The sequence below is a fragment of the Aulostomus chinensis genome, chromosome 10 (genome assembly GCF_037954235.1).
Source record: "Aulostomus chinensis isolate RoL2024-O1b breed Wild chromosome 10, RoL_Achi_v1.0, whole genome shotgun sequence".
NCBI classification, from domain to species: domain Eukaryota; kingdom Metazoa; phylum Chordata; class Actinopteri; order Syngnathiformes; family Aulostomidae; genus Aulostomus; species Aulostomus chinensis.
In genome coordinates, this window is record NC_141329.1 from 8024016 (window position 1) to 8044047 (window position 20032).

The window sequence follows — 20032 nt, forward strand, 5'->3', positions numbered from 1 at the left end:
TTGTGTTTTGTAAATAACAGTATAATAAGTCTCCTGGGCGAAGAGTACATCTGAAGCGAGGCATTAAAGAGGTATATTGGTCTCCTTTCTCTCACAGTATTTTAGCATACAGCCCCCCCCCCTCCCCGCTGTGTCATTCTACATGAACCAACACTTTCCCGGTTTAGTGAATCAATTTGGACAATAAAAGGACAATCTGCCCGTCTATCGCTCTTCCCATCCCTAACATCAGGTCCAGCAGTACTGTTTAGCTTCAACTGGCGGTCATGCTGAGCTTCTCGATATCTTTGTGCATGCCTGTTCAGGGAATTCTTTGAAATGAATTGTTCCTACGTTAAATGGTGTGTTTAGTTGCTAGCTGCGGTTGTGTCTGTGATCAGGGCACAGCAGGCAACATATTAACTTCCTGCGGGGAGATGTGGGAGATTACAAGGCAGATTAACATTTGTTGGGTGCAGGATAAATGAGGAGGATGGGTATCCAGTCACAAGTGTAGGAACTAGTTTAATTTTAATAAAGTCTCAGAGAATACATAGAGGGGACAAGGATGCAAAGAAGTATTAAGAGTCGAAATCATTGTCGCTTGAGTGAAGATTTGTTTTGTTGTTTCGAGGATATTCTCAGTGAAAAACCTGAATTATCTCCTGTTCTGCATGGTGGCATTCGAGTGATCTTGACACACGGTGTGTTTTCCTGAGAGAGAGAGAGGTTGCAAACGACAGATCATCCCCACTTGCTTGACAGATTCAGCAGCGGTGTGTTGATATTTTTCTGCCTCAGTGACACTGATTTAACAATTATTGTGTGGCCTTTCTACTGAGTCTCCAAAGCAGGATCTTCACAGCCACAGACAGCCAAAATAATCTTAATGGCTTTTTTCTTGGCTCATGATCCACTTCTCTAAAGTTAATGAAAACCATCCCAGTAGTTTTTGTTGTTGTTTTTGCAAAGTCCTGCTAACAGACTGACAAGACAAACTGCACTGAACCATAACCTTGTTGGATGCAATAAACCATCCAACTATGTGGAAACCTTGCCTTTGAAACTGTGCAGACTTGTAATAGAAAGTCATTACTATGCAAAGTCAATGGAATAAAACCCATCTGTGCCACCAAAATCACCAGAGCTTCCATTTCATCAGGCACACTCAAAAATCCTCTCACTGGTGACTTTATGTTGGGATCGAAAACTGCTGGATACAAATACGCATCATGTTTATGAAGATAATGCCTTTTTTTTCTTTAAGATTGCAGTCCTGGCTTTTGAAAGTATTAGGGTTTTTTTATTGCGTATTTTTGTTCCCCTTATACAGTGGTCAAAGAACAAAATGTTGGCTACGATGGATTCCACTGTTGTCATGACAAATATACACAGCAGCCCCCCAAAAAAAAAAAAAAAGTGTAATGACATACGCAATTTTCTATTAAAAAGATCTTTATTTTGCAGAAGCCGTTTAGTGCGCCCTTTTTCCCTTTTCTTAATCTGTATCTTGTGGTATCAGCGTTCAAGTTTAGTTAAAATAAGTAAGTAATAGTCTTGTCCAACTTGGATTGATAAACTGCAACTGTGACATTGAAAACACATCGAGTCAGTCAATTACTCATCTCTCCAAGCTAGGTTCTATCTCAAATTGCCAATAAATCTAACAGCCCCCCCCCCATATTTATTCAATGTTTTTTTAATGATTATATTACAGATTCATGGAATAAAGCAGTGTCAACATCATTGATGCCCCTTTGAAACCCGAGTCACATCACAGCTCCAGTCAGGGAGATAAGCATTCACCCGCAGCACCGATGATATCACTTTTCCATTCCACCTTTGTACAGATGAAGTTGCCAACATCAACTGCATTTTTTCCCCCCCAACACTTCCCTCCTTATTTCTGTCTGGATAAACATATTTGGTTTTTAAATGATCACATCCAAAACATCCACATCCACAAAAGCAATTGTTCTGACCTAATTATCCGTCGTTGGAAGTTTAATGAAAGTTTTCCGCATAGTGTTCTTTGTCATTATTACTGGTTTCTGTGTTGGGATACTCTGCAGAAAAATGGGTTGATTGACCTAGTTTCTTAAGAGTCTGATACGTTAAATCAAAGAAATGTTTATCCGCCACATTAATAGAAAACATCAAACTTGTACGCCAATCTGAACAAAAAATGTTATTCTTTCTGCTCCTCTGTCTGGCAAAGCTCTGAAGGATGTCAAACCATGACAGTGTATCAGAAGCTCAAACCTCTTTAAACTCGACCCACAGTCAGGGAACGCTTGTCAAACTTGAGTCACTGATATCAAAATTCAAATATAAAAGAAGCAAAGCAGCACTTTACTGTTGTGACCATTACAATCAATAGCATGTCATTTTTAGAGCCTCGTTGGTGCATTAGGCAGTGTGTCAGTCTCTTAATCTGAGGGTCGTGAGTTCAAGCTTCACGCTAGGCAGTTTTTTTTTAACATTGGCAAAAAAAAAAAAAAAAAAAATCCACCTCCAACTGGCTCCAACGACCCGCATGAATCCAGGTTTGGTAGACGACTCTCGTGAGTCAGGGCAGACTTGCAATCTTAACTCAATAAGAATCGTCACCATCAATCAGTATCGGCCAGTGTTGTTCAAAGAAATGGAGCCCTGTTACCATGGAGATGGAGGTTTTTCACTTTTTTTTTTTTTTACATTGAACAGACCTTCGTTTTCTGTAAGGTGGATCCAGCATCACACCTGGATCCATCTGGCCCTAATGACCCGCGTGCAACCTTAACTGTACGGCTTCACCAAATAGTCTGAACTAAAGACAGCTTCTGCTTATGAGGTGAAATATCTTTAAGAAACCTGAAACAATCATGATGCCTACAAAAATAGCACATGACCTGGAGAACTGAGGATATTCACTATCAATCAATGTTAGCCAGTTTGTTCCAAAAAATAGAACACTCTGGAAACCATAGACATCTTATTTTCACTTTTTTTTTTTTTTTTTCATTAAATAGGGTCTTGCCTTCTGTAAGGTCTCCTACTGTGCTGAATCATAAGTGTTCTTTCAGTCCATTTCTTTTCCCCATAGTTTATTCATAACTCCCGAGCCCCGTTGGCGCAGTAGGCAGCGCGTCAGTCTCATAATCTGAAAGTCGTGAGTTCAAACCTCACACGAGGCAGGGATTTTAATGTTAGGACCAAAGAAACTGACTCAGGGAAACACTTGCTGAATACAAGTCATAGATATGATACAACACGTCACCCACCGACAATGCCACCCGGAGTGTCCGTCTTGGAAAACTTCACACCTGGATCCGTCTAACGACTCTCATGTGACACTCATGTCTCAAATGCAACTTTAACGACCCTTCAGGTCGACCCCCACGCAGGGTGTGAAGTGTATATCTCCCCGCCAGTTGGTTTGAACTGAAGAAGGCTTTCGCACGTGAGGTGAAATGTCTTGAAGGCCAACAAGTCATGATGCCTGTAAAAAAGCACATCAGAGTTGTTCAGGGTGACTGAGAATCTTCACAATCAATCAGCGTTAACCAGTGTTATTCAAAGAAATGGAAAGTTCTCGTAACCATGGAGATCTTGTTTTCATTTTTTTTTTTTTTTTAACGCTGAACATTGGCTTACTCTTAATGTGCTAGAGGTTAAGCTAGTCCCTTGAGCCTCATTGGCGCAGGAGGCAGCGTTTCACTCTTGGAACTGAAGGTGATGTGTGTTCAAGTCTCACATGAGGCAGTTGTTTTAGCTGAACAGCAACTTCACACCCTGATCCACCCGGATCACTCACACGAACACCAGGCGTGTCAACAACTCTTACGTGACCCAAATGACTCCGACCTCACATTCGACCTCAACAACTCCATAAGGGTACACCCTCTTACAGGGTCTGAAGTCTACAGTGCAACTGCCTGCCAGTTAGTTTGAACTGAAGAAGGCTTTTGCTCAGCCATGACCTGGATAACAGAATATTCACCATCTGTTCATCAGTGCTGTTGAAAGAAATCGAACGTTGTTGAAGCCATGAACATGTTATTTTCACTTTTACACCAAAAACAGACTTTTGCCTACTGTAAGGTCTCCTACGTCCTCCTACTGCTTTACTGAATTTTACAGTCTTGTTGGCGCAGTAGGCAACATGTCAGTCTCAGAAGTTCTTGACCACAAAGGTTTATTTTTATATTAAATTGTCATCTAGAGAAGACAGAAATTTTCACAAATTCACACACACACACACACACACACACACACACACACACACACACACATACACTGCCACATTGTCAAATGTGTCTGTAAATGTGTGCTTACTCTTCCTGTGAGTGGATAGTACTGGCCAATGGAGTAATCATGCTGTTATGATACTAAAACCAGATTGGTTTGAATTCGTTGTCTGTGAGATGAAACTACTGTATGTGTCATCTGTCTTTAGAACAAAAAGAGCCATCTGTTGTCGCTGAATTAGGGAGTGATGCATTAACACTGATTCTAACTGGGTGGTTAAATACAGAAATAACAGTCCCTACAAGTGTGTAATTTCTGATATCATCTCTTGACTCCATGTGTGACCTACTCCAAACCAATTAAATCAGTGCCTCCCTTTTGACAACAAACTCAAAGGTCATGTTTCATTGGTTCGGAGTGTATTTGTGTGTGTGTGTGTGTGTGTGTGTGTGTGAACATGCATGCTAGAATCACCTCCTGAGCTCCATGACTGATGCTTCCCTCCGTTGTGTGCGTCTCCCTCGCTATTCTTGTATGATTTTGACATTTAGGACAGGCTACTATATGCGCTGCTTGTTGACTGTCTCATCAAGAACAAAATAATGGGTCTCCATATGACAATGCCATATCGGGATCTTTTTTTCTTGTTTTGCCTGGTCTTAGTCTTGAAATCCATGATGTTAGCCAGACCCTTTACTCTTTTCCTTTTGCAGATAGGTTAGGTGTTTTATGGTCAAATACATAGACATGCATCACACTTCCAAATTTCGTCACTGTCTAGATCACGTTAATTAACTGTCGTGCGATAAAGTTCAGTGCAGATAAACACAGCTGTTGATGCACATTTTTTTTAAATTTCCTGATTTCAAGAAGGACCATGGGGAAGTTGGCTGTACAATAAAAACACAATGTATTTTCCAGAAGTAGCAATTTTTCGAATTAATCAACAATAAGAAAACCTACACACTGTACACACACAAATTATCTTTGCAATCCTGAATAAGTCTGTTTTATTAAAAACAAACAGGCTTTTTAAAAAAACAAAACATTTCAATGTAAAAACCACTCAGAATGATTTCACTATAGTCCTTCCCAAAAAAAGATATTTTTTGCTGCCAGTGCCAGCATTTTTGTCAAAACTGATCTCCCAACTCTCACCGAATATGAGAATCCTTGCAAAGACGAATGTATTAAAATACAGAACTGTGCCTCTAGTTTTACATGCAAAAAAAGGAAAAAGATTGTGTTTTGTTGTACATTTATGCATTCTTGGTGTATGAGTAGTTGAATATTTGTCATTTCCATGAAGAAATACAGTTTTAAAATTTTTAAAAAAAGATGAGAAAAGAGATTTTGTCAGCAATTGAACTATTTCGAAGCAGAATATGAACTGAGGCAGCTGCTGCAGCTGTTGGAGCAACTTCGCCTCTAAATTACATCTCTTGCAATTCAGCTTACTTTTGTAGAACTACAGGACATTTTGATACAATCACAGTAAAGGTTTTTTTTTTGTCTCTCTAGCTAAGAGCATCTGTAGGGAGAAAGAGACACACATAAACAGCAGGAGGTCAGTCGTGATGGGTATCTGGGATAGAAATAGAGCTGGATGCCCTTATGAAATAAAAATATATTGCAATATACTGGAATTTATATTGCAGTATATCACGTAATATATTTCATTTTATGGTAAAATTCCCCTTGTATTTTACAATATGTAGCATTATATGGGTGGACCATCTATTTTTATGTATTGATTCATATATTGTACAATACACTGCAGTGGAAACAAAAACTGCATTACATTATTGCTTTATGTTTATCGAAACAATGTATTTTTATGAGTTAAGCAAGTTCATGCATAGGTTTACATAGAGCATCAACAACAATAGTCCAAATCTCAATTTGCATAGCACATTCGTTATATTTTACAAAAACAGAGCAACATAAGGATGGGTGGATTACAACATTTTCTCTTTTGATTTAACTTTATATTCCTCCACATCGTAATATAATATGGCTTCTCATGGTTTTCACTATTCATGCCATTTGCCAAACAACACCAAGATGTACATCACGCATAGCTCAGGAGGCATTCCAGATATGATGTCAAAGTGTGGGATGTTAACAAGACATGTGGGTCCTTAATGCCCCTCTCAACTTGTGTGGTATGTATAGCCTCCCTTGCATCACTTAGGGCTGAAAGAATGATCCCTTTTTGGAACGACTTTGTAAGGACGAACCCTAACAGTTCCACTTCCCTTTGGGACTTGATCACCAGGACGAAGAAGGAACTCCATCCAAATTTACTGCGAAGAAGTATGTGAGGCGGCACGGTGGTGCAGTGGTCAGCACTGTCGCCTCACAGCAAGAAAGTTCCGGGTTCGAGTCTCGGCTCGGGCGCAGGATCTTCCTGTGTGGAGTCTGCATGTTCTCCCTGCATGGGTTCTCTCTGGTACTCCGGCTTCTTCCCACAGTCCAAAGACATGCAATTGGGGACGAGGCTGATTGATACTCTAAATTGACCGCAGGTGTGACTGTGAGTGTGAATGGTTGTCTGTCTGTCTGTATGTGTTGGCCCTGAGATGAACTGGTGACCTGTCCAGGGTGAACCCCGCCTCTCGCCCATAGCTGCTGGGATAGGCTGCAGCCCCCCTGTGACCCTTAATAGGAACAAGTGGAAGACAATGGATGGATGGATGGAGGAGTATGCGTGTTTGTTCAGATTATGATTCATCTTGCCGCAAAATATATCATCATAATCTTCTGAATTACATTTGCCATTTCCTGACATCAGACAGCATGCAATATCTTCTCGTTGAAGATGTTCCAGCTGCGTTTGGATTGATCAGTATATGAAAAAGTTTCCATTCTTCAGTGAGCTGTTTCTATCTCAAGCGGAGTTTACACACAGACACTGCCCTTCACTGATTTGGTCGCAGATGTAATATTCAAAGTTTGGACAGTATATGTGACATTCTAGGTGACCTTGTATTGGTTTATGCTCTTTTAAGAACAGATGCTTTGAAGTTATTACATTTTCCAGACAATGAATATTAATCAAATCTAAAAGATCAGACAGGGTCACACCAGAGAGAGAGTGTCTCAAAGCATATGAAAGTATTTAAGTAAAATCTCTCAGCTATGGTTGTGAGCCTGGGTAAAGTGGCTCGTCATTGACTAGAGGAAACCTTTCATTACTGCCTTCTCCCAAATGTGATTCCTCATTTACTGACTTATCAGTACTGTCTTCCATGGGAAATTGTTTTCCACTTCCAATGGATTCAGAGTCAGTAACAGACTGCAATAGTGGTTCAAACACACCAAAATCAACGCTCAATCCTCAAATAACAGTGAGGATGATGGAAATTTGAGGGTATATTCACCAGGGTCTGCATGCAGGCTCTGTAATGGGAAAATAATGTTTTATATGCAAATTACAGGTAAAGCTAAGGTTACTAAAAAAGCCAGGACAGCAAAACAGTATTAATATAAAAATGCTCAATAGTGTTCATTATGCCTATGATTATCTTTGGTTTTCTGATATTGCAAACAACTGATAGATGTCATATGTTTCAACGGTGTGCTTCCATGCCCCGGGGCGATCACACCCGCATAACATCAGCCAATAAGACACATCGCACCAACATCGGTTGACATTCTGAAGAATATGGAAGCGCACCGTTGAAACATGTCAAGGTATGAAATCAATCAGTTGTCTGCTATGTAAGAAAACAAAAGATAAAACAGTTGAAGTTTGAAGACACGGAAACTAGATGTGAGATCATTGCCCTGTTAAGATTATTTACAGGAACGTCATCATCAACACGTGAATCTTCAGATCCATTGTAAGAGTTATGGCCAGAGGAATCATTATTCAGGTTCTGTTGTGTATGAATAATAAAAAAAAAAAAAAAGAGTTTCATACAAAGCATATGTATGGTTTACACAGCTGATTATTTTGATTATGTTGTTTTATGTTTGATATGCATTGTAATTAGGCTATACTTAATATATCACTGTTTAAGAAATCATAGAAAAAATTGTTCTCCAAGGAAGAAAAAAAGGGAGGACAGAAGTGCTCAGTGTCAAATGCCTGCAAAGGGAATGGCAAAGTCTAAGATAAGATTTTGGCCCAAGAACAACTCATTTGTTTAACTTTCTTCACAGATACTAATCAAGAAGGACTGCATTTCATATTCCTGGTTGAAATATGACCCCTAGGCATGCATCTATCCTAAACTTTCCTCCATTTTGTAAAAAGTACCATCTAATGTCCACAAAATACGCAAAAAATTTTATGTTCATGACTCACCAGATCCTGTTTTGACTGATGAAAGTTCATGGCCTCAATCCATTTCCTGGGTAGGAATGGGAAAAAAAAAGTCTTTATTTTCATGAATACTTGTTGTTGGAAACACCCAATGCTTGCTTCATCTCACATTTCTAAGAACTAGCATAACGTTACATTATTGCTACAGTAAGTTATTAATTCCCCAAGTGGTGTTGCAGGTAGGTGACAGTGGGCAATAGCACTTGAACAACTGAAATGTATAATTTAATAATAATTTTAAAGATGGAGCCCTGTTTAAATGAAAATTGTTTCAGAGCCAGTTCACCACAGTAACGCTAATGTTATGCTAGCTATGTTTAGCTAGCTATGTTTAGCTAGGCAGCAAGCTTGTGAAGACCCACATGAATCACAAAACTACTAAATAAATACAGAACCACTGTTAAATCATCTAACATAACAGGCTAGGCTAAAGTAAAACACAAACCTCCTTTTCCAATATTTCTTTGTGCTTGATGGAATCTCATATTCATGTACTTTCTTTTCCTTCGGTCCATGGCCTTGACTTTCGAAGGTTTGCAGTGCAACAGTAAACGCCCACTCTTCTTCTATGGTGAGCTAGGCTGGACCTCCCACTTGGTCGCTAGAAGTAAATTGCCCATCAATTTTCTCCCCAGACTTTTTGTAAAGGGAGCAGGTTGTAGAAAAATGGTATGTAGTACAGTAGAAACTAAAACTGTGTATTAAATCAAGCTTTTAAAAAATAAAAACAGGTTGTTCACAACACGACTCAAAGTCCTACACTGTAAAAGCAGCATCTCTGATTGGTGGAGCTTGCTGTTACATGTTTAACTCAGTCGCAATGATTTATGGGATTCGTAATTCAGTTCCTGCTTGGAACGATTATGTACTCAGTCTTGTAAGTTACCCTAGCCTTTTCCGTTATTTTTGCCATCTTTTAATAATAGTCAACTGGTCCTATAAAGCCATGGCTTAAGCGACATGGAAGATGGTTAGAGGGAAGATGTTTTCAAGGGAACCGTCACACATCTCCATACGGCCTCAACAGGAAGGACGTGAAACTTGGCGGTGACACTTTTCAATCATACTGAGAATATGAATATGCAGGAGAGGTGCAAAGAGAAGCCACATAGCATGAAGTTTGCACAAGTCAGCTGGTCAAGAGGAAAAGACAAAGATGTCTTATGCATAGTCCCAGTACACTGGATTTTTGACTTTGATCCAAAAAACACTCAAAAGGAGTATCTGTGGACGGGTGGCAAAAGGCAGACAAATGGATGGCTGGTCGAACATATCGTGCAGCCGGCTGGTAAGTACAGTACTTCATTTTTTACTTTGTTAGTCGTGTAATATTAATTATGACATCATAGCAATTCATAGCCTTTCAGAATTTCTTGCATTACTGACCAAGAAACATTTGCTCTAGGCTACTCGCTCTGGGACAGTAACTGGGTAGCCAAAGTTAGCTAAGGTTTGCTAACTAGCTCGCTAGCTCCCATGTGTACAGTTGTTAGTTACGGGTCCAGCTTCATCTGAGAGTAATTAGCAGTGAACTGCGAATCAAGCACGTTTTAAAAAGTCATAAATTTAAGGATGTTGGCTTATATTTGGGTTAGCTTGGATAACAATACTTTATTGTCACTGTCTACATTGTCAGCTGACAGTATACAGTGGAAATCTGTTAAAAGCTGTACATGGCAGCAAAATTTACCATACACAGATAAACACACTATTAAAAAACTGTTTAAAACGGTATGAAAAGCAGTGTATAAAAAGTACAAAAGTATATATTAAAATATCATATATGCTGTAAAGTTAGCCACATAGTTTTGTTTCTAGCCATTAAATTCTGTCTTGCTACTTTTTTACTCATAGAAAAGAAGTCTACACTTTGGCTTGCTGAGCAGAGACTCTTGGAAGAGGACCTATCAAAAAGCAAGAAGACGAATAGGGTACCCAACAAACGTTTCCTTGACACACAGGAGGAAACTGCAGAACCAATTGCAAAAAAGGTAACGGGGCTCTTTTTTCAACTTATTTTTTATTCATTTTTCCTTCAATATTTACAGTGTCAGGGCTCATCATAATAAATAGTTTAGCGCTCATCCTTATATCAATGTCCTTTTCATCCAGTGGCAATGGTGTTTTCTTCTCCTCTTCTATAATCAGTCCATTTTTTACATTTATTGTTGAATAATGTCTCTTGTATTCTCAGGTTAGTAGTCTCAGTTTATATGTTATTTTCTCCATCACAAAAATCTCTTCCACGGTGCACATCCTCTGCTCCTCAGTTGCTGGGTCTACTTCCTACCACAATCTTGTAATTGCTTTTTTACTGGCTGATAGTGGCAATTTAGCAAGATATTCATCCTCTTTTTGTATTATACCTGGTGCTAAATTCCCCAAGTAGAGGATCTTACATGTTTTTGGTGTCTCGTATCCTATTATTTTTTGTAAACCCCTCCATATCTTGTCCCAGTATCCATTTTACTTTTGGCAGGACCAGAATATGTGTTTATGGGCAGCATCCATGTGACCACATGCTCTCCAGCATGGTTGCTGAATAGACACTTCTCCTTTAATAATCTTTGTCGTTATAAAAAAACAAAAACAAAACCTGATCATATTCTTCCAGTTGAATTCTCTCCAGATCCTGGAGCTACTGAACACGCACTGTGTTTTACAGATATTGAACCACTCCTCCTCGGTTATTTATTCTTTCAGTTCCTTTTTCCGTTTTTCTTTGATATAAAGAGAGGAAGACTTTGTACATGACATCAAATTCGATATAGGACTGAGATTACTCTGCATTTTTTAACCTTCATTAGTTCTTTCAAATACCTTAATAACTTTTATACATTATACAGTATATATAGTGACAAGTGAGTAGAGGCATTTAACATGGGATGCAACATTTTGTTAGTCGTGCTATAAAGAGGAGTGATGGCTGAGCATGCATTAGGTAGCTTCAAGAAACCAGAAATGCCCAAACTGGACATGACTTGGTTCAAGGATTCCCTTGAAATTAATGACCCTCAATGAGAAAGTTGCTATAAACCTGGTAATTTAAAATCCAAAAAATGGATTAGTCACACTACAGCTATCAATTTAAAATAATTCTAACCACTAAACATACTAAACTTTGTGATTTATAACCATTTTGGGTCGGTCCAGAATAGAAAAGTAATTTGAATCCAAAATGTGGCCTGTTAACAGTGACATTAAAAGACTGATCCCTGCTCTCAAGGAAGAGAATAAGAGACTACGTGACACGCAGAGTCCAGGATCTTCTGCAGCTGGTAAAGATCTTGACAACCAAGTCAAGGTTTTACAGAAGAAGAAACACCTGGCTGCGCAACATGGCAGTTAAAGGTAAGTATCTCTTTAAGATCAAAATAGGTACGTAAATTTGGATAAAATTATTTTATGTTAAATAATCTGTCTCATCATTCTCTTCATTCTGCTACTGGACTAGCCCTTCCAGATACCATGCAAAGTTTGCAGCAGACTGTGTTTTATTCTTCATATATTATTGCAATACAAGGGGCGGCATGGCTCAGAGGTAGAGTGGCCGTCTAGTAACATAAGGGTCGCTGGTTCGATCCTCACTTTCCCTGGTGACCATGTTTAAGTGTCCTTGAGCAAGATACTGAACCCCTAATTGCTCCTGATGGCGACCCGTCCAGGGTGAACCCGGCCTCTCACTCAGTGTCAGTGCTGGGATAGGCTCCACCATACATGGGTTCCACTGCTTTTCACTCCTTGCGTCTTTGCCTTTATCCTAGTCTCTCCCCTAAGGAGGGAGGTAAGGATGAGATGTGAGGACAGTCAACACACAGAGAGAGAATTATGATACAGTCGTTTATATTTTTATTCATTTCCGTCCATTAGACAGTGTTTAAAATAGAACAAACATTTTAGGTCTGAAATGTATACTGCTAATAATGAACTCTATCTAGTTACATCAAACATATTATGCGCATTAAAATGGATCCCCAGTAGGAGCTTTTAAATCACAGCACCCACACATCACATTTCACTTCCCGTAGGCAGATGCTTGGCAACTGACAAATACAGTTGCTCTCTTTGACCACAATATTTTGTGGAAATCTTGCCGTGAATACAGCGGTGGAACCTCCTTGTTGTGAGTACTGTGAAAAAACCTTCCTAACTCCTTCCCCAGCTCCTTGAGAAGCCAACTTTGATTTAAGAGTGAATTATTTAAAGGTAAACCACTGAGGAGCAAGGACGTGGCATACAAGAAAAATATTACCAGTACTGTATTTGGATCCACTTCATGTTTATTTCAGCACTAATCATAGGCTTGCATTGTGTATGTCTTGCTTATTTTCTTATGTTTTACAGATGCAGTTGTTGAGCGACACCCGGGAGCGAAAATTCCGGACATACGAAAGGCTGTAAACAAAAGAATCAGAGTTAAGACACCAGGGGTCCGTTTCACAAAGCAAGTTCATCAAACCCTGAGTTTAATCCTGATCTCCGAGTGGATCTACCCTAAGATAGAAAACTCTGAATTTTCGGTTTCAGAACAGCGGATTTGAATCAGTTTGATCAACTCGGAGTAGGTTCACCTGGGGTAAAGCGCGATCAGGACAACTCTAAAAAGCCAGCATATGTGGAGCCCCGATTCACCGAGTCACCATGGCGACGGAGAAGCGGAGAGCTTCGTTTTTCACGTCAGTGGAGTTGGAAATATTGATGCGATCATATGAAGAGTTCCAACACGCGTTAAAAAAGAAGTGCAACACCGCTGCAGCTGCAAAAGAGAGAGAGAGATGGCGTGGAAGAACATTGCTGCTCGGGTCAATGCGTAAGTTTAAATGTAGTCCTTTGCAATCATGATTATTACGGAGAAAGCTGCTTACATGGTAGCGCATTAATTTAAATCGTTTAGATGCAATACCGTGGTGGAGAAACGCATTTGGCAGCAACTTAAAATGAAGCATAAAAACATGATTCAAACAGGTCAGACCATCTCATGGGGTACCCCGTGTTCTGCATTGTAAATTAAATATTAAGTGGCTGTTTGACTGTGTACAATAGTTGTTTTATCCCCAACATAATGCTGGATTCATACACAAATGTCTTCATCGATATCATGTTCTGTTAAATAATTAAGCCTATTTAAACTAACACAGACTTCTACTCAGCCAACAGAAAGAAGGCAGATGCCCGTAAAACGGGTGGTGGCCCAGCACCACCACCTCTAACAGAGGCAGAGGAGCTGGACCTAAGCCAGAGTTTAGGAAGGCCAGTGGCTGAGGGAGTTCATCCTGAGAACCCAACCCTCAAGACACCAGTGCCTTCATAAAATGTATAATGGCTTGATATCCGACACTGTCTGTAAATGCAAGAACGTCTATGAACGTCTGATCACCATCTCCCGACGAATATTTAATTCCCTGCGCAGCAATGCTGCACCTTCATCCACGGGATCATCAAGAAAAGGGCATGCCATGTTAGTTGAGAAACTCGCCAAAACTTGCCTGCTGATGAATGAATGCGGAAATCAAATGGAGAATGTGGCTCTGAAAGAGGGCGGAGACAGCGAGAAACTCGAGGTTCATTGACAAAAGCTAACATTTAGTTTAGTTTTTTAGTTTCATAGCGTCTGTCACTGCGGTAACTGACCGAGAGCTTAAGTTACCGCTGTCTGTGAAACAGGCTAGAGTTAACCCTCTTTCTCTGGTTTGAGTGACCTCCCTTTGTGTTGAGTTTTCACTAAACCTCCTTTGTGAAACGGACCCCAGGAGAAGAGAAGAAGAGAGCACCACGAAAAGACCTTTGTCCTGTTTTTTTGCAAGGATTTTTTTTTTTTTTGGATTTCTTACACTGAACGCAGAGATTGTTCTGTTTTTATTGCGCTGAACGCTGATTTATTTTTGTTATCTTGTTGGACAGTTATTTATCTAATTTTATTTTTTTTGTCAAGTTATGCATCACATAAAAAAAAAAATCGAATAAATGAAAAAAGATTTAACATAGACTGGGATTGATTATTCAGCTATTCTGGCACATCCCTACGAGCCACCTGTTAGCCATTTGCTGAACACCAGGATGTACATGATGCTTTACCCAGGGAAGATGTTCAGCTTCAACTTGAACCAAGGTGACAGGCGTTTGATTCTGTTAGTTCTCAGGTCAACGTCCCTTCAGCTGCTACTTATGAAATAAACCCTGTTGTGTTAATATAAGTGATGTATTTATTATTCAATATATCATTTATATTCTAAAATATATGAGAGACAATTGTACGTATAAATAAGGACATATTAACTACTACATTATGATACAATAAATTATATATTAACCATGCATCTTCCCATATAATTTTGTGTATACTGTGTTTTAATATATAATTGGATATTAGGTTTTAGATCAATCAGCATATTTTTTTCAACATATTGAAGCCCCTGTACATAAATGTATATGATATCAATTGTTCTCATCTATAATCAATCTTCTCATATATAATCCCATGTATAGTATGGCATATATTTCAACATATGGTCATATATTTTACAGTATATGTTCAACACTATATTTATTTATGTAAAACGGCAATAATTGCATTATTTTTCGATGTATTGCAATACATCACTTCAACTATATATATAAAATCTTTATTTTATAACATATCAATACATACATAATATATTGTCAGTTCATTACTGAGAAATATATTTTTGCTGCGTAAGGGACACATGAGCTCTCCCCGTGAATAGAAGCCAGCAGCAGAGGAAACCAGAGCTCCAACAGTCATTAGCGTCTGACTGAGTGTGCTATCCATCTGAGAATCTGTAGCTTTACTGTAAATGATCCAGTGTTGGAGGTCACGAAACTAGAGAGCGCTGTGGAAAGTGGTGGCGCTGTAAGAAGGAGAAGGAAGTCCTTCCCACAGTGAAAGAAATCCTCTGCATTCATCTTCCTCCGAGCAGTGAGCAGCTGTATACAGAGCCCAGGAACCAACTCTGGTTCTGGACACTGAAAAGGAGGATTAAGCTCCAACCATACACATACTGGGGTCTGGAGAATACACACATTTATGAACAATATTTACAAAGTACAGTATTTCTAACCTTTCAAGTTCTGTTTCTCTGAATTATGATTATTTTGTCCTAATATATTTCCCAATTAAACACAGCAAGATGCCTATGAAAACATCTTAAACATGCTAAAATATGAAGCAATAGTGGAATACTCACATATTGAAATTTCAGACAACCTCATGGAATTATTGAAAAGAAAAAAAAAATAAACTCATGCCATTGCTTCTGACAAACAAGGGCGATGGTAGAACCGTCAGGTGTTGTTCCCTGTTCACTGCTCTGTAAAGGTTAAATCCAGAAGATGGTTATAATCTGTACTGTGACAATAAATAGTACCTACTTTTTTTTTTTCTCTGTCTTCAAACAAATAAATATATAAATAGCAATAATAAGCCAGCTGGCTCCATATTCAGCATGCAATAAGTGTAAGTTCTGCATGATAGGATGTGAGCCTGCCTTTATAGCCACATGAGAAGGAGGTTGTGAACTCATTAACTTGGTCCTGATTGGGAAAATTAAGGGCAACAAACCAGTGCATACATCTATGCGTGTGTGTGTGTGTGTGTGTGTATAAATGTATGTGTGAGGGACTTTAATTCTACATCATTTCCAAAACGTACAAAGGAAAGTAGTTAGGTTATCATTAGATATGCATTGTATTGCAAGTCCTCTGACCCGTACAGCTACAGTATATAAATGATTTTTTTCCCCTTAATGCCATAATTACAATAGCCCCTAGATAGCATCAATAATAACATAAATGTAGTCTCTTTTTGGCACCCATCTCTGGGGGAGGACAGGCTGTATTCCTGTTTTCCTCAGCTTGTTGTGAGCAAACAGATAGTCTGACCACGCCCACCAACCGCAGGCTGCGGCTTCAATGAAAATGCCTTTTCTACATCAGAGAGAATTGTTCCGACTTTACAGCATTGTCAGCAATGACTACTTTCAGTTATTTCAAACCCTGCCTGGTTTTATAGAAGGTCAAATGTGACTTTAAACATTGTTGCTCTGGTGTTCTCAGTATCCAACAGTGGTATGCAGATAAGTTCCATCTAATACTTGCACTATATGATGCCTCTGGCGAAAAAGGAGGAGAAATAAACATAGTGCACTTTGATGTTCCCAAGAGCAGCAGGATGAATTCAGTTTTCTTCGATACTCTCCTCCACTATTCTCAGTGTAACCTTCTCTTTAAGAAAAAAAATAGCTAAACAGTCGTACTGTGCAGCGATGTAACACACTTTGGTTCTCTCTTCCCGTTAATAGATGTTGTAGATTTGTTGTTGTTGTTGCTTAATGTCAGAGTAAACAGTTTTCCAACCCCTGACCTAGAAATGACAAGGTTCCTAGCGTTGTGTTACTCTTTCCGCCTATTAAAAGTTTAGTGTTAATGCGAATGTGTATAAGACTCCAGGGTGTGGACATGCAAGTGTGTACAGGTAACCAAGTGTATGAAATAATTGGTCCCACTGAGATAAAACACATATGAACCATTAATAAATCATTCGCTGTTATATTATTAAGAGGTGTAGAGACACACCAGGGTCTAACTACTGCTGTCGTACTGGGCATGAATATCAGAGCTTCCTGCTCTTTGTCTATTTACCCACTAACCACTAAAGATGAACCAAACCAACAGCAATTTCCTCTTTGTTTTCTTTCTGTGTTTTCTGTCTGTATTTTTAAAGTCACACCTACATATTGCCATTATGGCTGGGTCACATTTTCTCTCTCTGCAAACGAAACAAACATGATTTTTTTTCCTTTTTTTTTTGTAAATGATCTATAGCACCAATCACCAAAACTAATCTCAAAGCAACAACAACAACAACAACAACAAAAGTTCCCGGCTACCAAGCAGAGCTTAAAGGTCATCACATAAAATCTAAATGCACATAATATGCTGCATACTCAGCTTTCATACGAGGAAATAGTTGTGCCACTCATCAAGTTCACATTATGACCTGAAGTTCTGCACTGCTGGCTAGCCACTTTGTAAGCTTCTTCAAATTGGGCACATTTCACAGTGGTGGATTCCATTTGGTCTTCCAGTTTTTTCTTCTTCTCAGATTACTACCTTTTGAAACTTATTTCAGGGTGTAATATTTTCTGGGTATTTTGTTGTTGTTGTTGTTGTTGTTGTTGTTAATAGATATGTTAGCTTTATCAATGTTCAACTTATTGTACCTAATAAAAAAGAGGGACTATATGCGGATGAGGTATGTACCCACCAGTGGATCCATGCATCTCTACCGTTAGCTAATATCCCATCTAGCAATGTCTATTTATGAAAACACAAGACAGTCAATTCAGAAAAGGTCTGTCATCAAGCAGGCAGCACTACATGCAACATCTAATGTGTCTTTTTTTCTGGTGCTCTAATGAGATTATCATACCTTACCACAGCCCAAAACATAGGTGTTACGATTAGAACTGAATCTTTGCAACACTTCTTACTCGTGACTAAATTAACACGGTGCATTTTTTTATCTGTGAGATCAGACACTTGCCTGCTTGTTAATTGTGGTCAGCATGATGAATGGGAATGAAAAAGTGTCCTGGGCCTACAGCGCTGCCGCTGAGCTAAAGTGCACAGAGCAGCAGAGGGAACGAGAGTAAAAAGAGAAGTGACTAAATCAGTTTATAAGGTGGAACTTAATGAATTAAATTAAAAACTGGCAGAATAAACAGCAACATGATGTACTGCAGTGAATAAAGAAATCGGGTCCCAACAGCAGTGAGTCCTGCTGCTATTACTGCTGCTACTGCACTGTCCCTGCTGCTGACTCTTGACAAATTCAACAATTATTTTTAAATAATTCTACAAATTAAAACAAAAATCTTATAATGGAGTCTCAAAGCTGCTCTAAAATTCAAATGAGGGAATATACTCGAGAGGTGAGCTCAATATTATCACTGTCAAAAACAAAGTATTTTCTTTTAGCTAATTATACCATTTATTTGGATTTATCACTGTAGAATGTTTTATGAAAGGGTTAAAATGTGGACGGTTTTTGTATTCCAAACTGCCATTTGCAAAGAACCAATATTTATTTGGACATGTCTCATTGCACGTTAATATTGATTCAGAAATGGTTTTTATTCTACCCTGCAAGAGCTCAGCATACGTCCATACACAGCTGATATCCGGTCGTGTCATAAATAATGGAAGAAAGTGTGCAGTGGGAATGTCAAGGCGAGTTTAATTTACATTTCATCCGACTGACCGATGGCCTTTGCAATTTTGACTCCAATATGGAACAAGACATGACTTGTTCCTGAGAAATGGTGATCTCATCTCATGTGACTCTGGTGATGTTTGTTCTGCTGTTGACTCTTATTACAATAAAAAATTCTAAAGTAGAAATCACAGAATAATTGCAGAAAAAATATTATAATAATATTCATTCAAATGAAGGGAGGCAGATCCAAATATATATAATCAGATACAGTATATCTATCTATCTATATCTATACACACACACACACACACACACACACGTAAGCTGTACATTAATCTGTTACATTGTTTCTCCCTATCTCAGTACTCAATAATCCTACTGTAAGATGTGAATCTGTGTCTGTTCACATGCATTCATCTTCTTATCCATTCCAACCAAAAGTAGGTTGATTTCCAGGTATGCTGACAGTGACTGACAAATCATACTTTTTTGATGCTGTTTATTTATTGTTTTTCCCATCTACTCTGATGACAGAGGTCTGTGGTCTGCAAGACCACAACAAGCACATTTCCTCAACTCGTCATTTAATTGTGGCCCACGTATCATTGAATAAGAGCTTGTATACTTAAAAAGCTGAAACTATATGTGTGAAGTTGTGAAACTTCTAATAACGTAAGAGGTGCATTTACATTTGGAATCCATTGCAATTAAAAGAAATATATCTTAACTTTCTTATTCACATTAGAGACATGACTAATTAATGAAACCATGCTGTGCTTTTATCTGGCAGCAAAAGCGAATCTGGAATATCACTTTAATTAACAAAGAGACTTCATCACAGTAGGAGGGTATTTATCTCTATTTTGTTACCAAGGGCAGAGGAAAAAAAAAAACTGCATTTTTTCAGTTCACTTTGGCAACAGCAACTCTATATTTATGTTTACCAGAAGATACTGCAGTTCTTCTTGTTTATGGCTTAAAGGAGCTTTAATGATGTTTGTGAACCTGACATCTTTATCTGATACTTTGACGGAAGTACGAGGTTAAAATACTGAGAAGAAACAAGCCAGGAATCCACACGCTCCGACATAAATATCAAACAGAAACAAAATGTAGTTATTTACTCTTCCCTGCAGTTATAACCTTTTATATACATATATATATATATATATATATATATATATATATATATATATATATATATATATATATATATATATATATATATAAAATGAAACAGAGAGAGACCAATTTTCACT

At 38.6% G+C, this 20032-nt stretch overlaps 1 long non-coding RNA gene and 1 other non-coding gene across 2 annotated transcripts; one reads left to right on the plus strand and one right to left on the minus strand.

Annotated features, from left to right (window-relative positions):
* Positions 1-1964: 1964 nt before the first annotated feature.
* On the minus strand, positions 1965-9052 carry LOC147254266 (uncharacterized). The gene is made up of 3 exons (XR_015118032.1): positions 8985-9052; positions 8522-8567; positions 1965-3460 (listed from the first exon to the last, which is right to left on the minus strand). It is a non-coding gene; the product is annotated as an uncharacterized LOC147254266 (long non-coding RNA).
* Positions 3083-3155, plus strand: trnam-cau (transfer RNA methionine (anticodon CAU)). Its single transcript has one exon. It is a non-coding gene; the product is annotated as a tRNA-Met (tRNA).
* Positions 9053-20032: the final 10980 nt, after the last annotated feature.